The sequence below is a fragment of the Rhagoletis pomonella genome, unplaced genomic scaffold (assembly GCF_013731165.1).
Source record: "Rhagoletis pomonella isolate Grant_MI unplaced genomic scaffold, Rhpom_1.0 Rhpom_scaffold_00066, whole genome shotgun sequence".
Classification (NCBI taxonomy): domain Eukaryota; kingdom Metazoa; phylum Arthropoda; class Insecta; order Diptera; family Tephritidae; genus Rhagoletis; species Rhagoletis pomonella.
Window position 1 is genome coordinate 171406 of NW_023458620.1, and position 1609 is coordinate 173014.

Here is a 1609-nt window from a genome sequence, read left to right on the forward strand (position 1 = left end):
TGGTTTTCTGCCATATGGTTTGCGAAGTTCGATTCCGGGGTGGTAGAAAGTTTTAGCATTTTTTTGTTGTAGTCCATTATATGTTCTTGTTTTTATCTTGCGCCCTGTTTGACCTATGTAATTATGTTGACATTCGCAAGTCAACTTATATACACCTTGCTTGTCTAGTGGGTCTTCCTCGTTTGTACTATTTCGTAGTATCCTCCCCACGTTGTCCTTCGTTCTAAATGCTGTATTAATGTTATACTTTTGGAATACCTTAGCCAATTTATATGAAGTTTTGCCGCATAAGTCAAGACTGCCCAAGCCTTTTCATTATTTTCCTTCTTATTTGATTTCTTCGTTTTTGTTTCTCTTCTTATCTTGTTTACTAAGCCCTCTCTGTATCCGTTATTTTCCGCGATTGCGTATATCGTATTAAGTTCTTTGCTGTAAGCTTCTTTTTCCAATGGGGTTCGTTTAAGCCTGGTTACTAGATGTCTAAAGGCTGCATTTTTGTGCTGTTGAGGGTGGTTTGAAGTATTGTGTATTATCGTGTCTGTGGCCGTGGGCTTTCTATATATCCCTAATTCGCATTTGTTGGTAACCTTATTTATTTTAATTGTTATGTCCAAATAGTTTATTTTCCCTTCATTTTCCTTATCCATAGTGAAATTTATACTCGTGTGTTGGTTGTTGAGATAGCCTAGAATTTGTTCTTCCTTGTCTCCCGTTACAAGACATATGATGTCATCGACGTATCTTGCGTAGAACTTTACTCCCAGGCTTGTTGTCAGCTCCGTCATATACTTTTCCTCTAAATGTTGCATGAATACTTCTATTAAAATCGCAGATGTGGGATTACCCATCTCTAGCCCGTTAGTGTGTCTATCAGGCGTGTTCTGAAATTCGAAACTTTGAAATCGACTCGATTTGCCAAATATTTTCTAATTATATCTGATGAAGAGAGTGAATATTCTCATTGAAAACTGTAAAAGAAGTAGCAGCGATATAAAATAAATCATTTTAATGCGAGACTTGTAAATTTTTAGTTTAAAAACCATCGAAAAAATTATCGAAATCGAGTCGATTTAAAATTTTCGAATTTCAGAACATGCCTGTATATATTTTGTTATTAAATTTGAAATAGTGTTGGTCTAGTGTTACCCTCAATGTGTTCACGATTTCCATTGCTACGTTCTTGTCTGTTTTTTCTATCAAGGTTTTAGTCAAGATGGTAACTGTTTCTGCCGTTGGTATCGATGGGTAAAGATCCTTAACATCAAATGATACAAATTTCGCATAGTTGGGTATTTCTAGCGATTTCATCCTTTCAATTAACTCCGCTGTATTCGTAATTGTGTATTTATTGCGCAGTTCCAGTTTTTCTTTCAGCCCAACTGCCCAATAAATACACAATTAATACACAAATACGAATACAGCGGAGTTAATTGAAAGGATGAAATCGCTAGAAATACCCAAAGATGCGAAATTTGTATCATTTGATGTTAAGGATCTTTACCCATCGATACCAACGGCAGAAACAGTTACCATCTTGACTAAAACTTTGATAGAAAAACAGACAAGAACGTAGCAACGGAAATCGTGAACACATTGAGGGTAACACTAG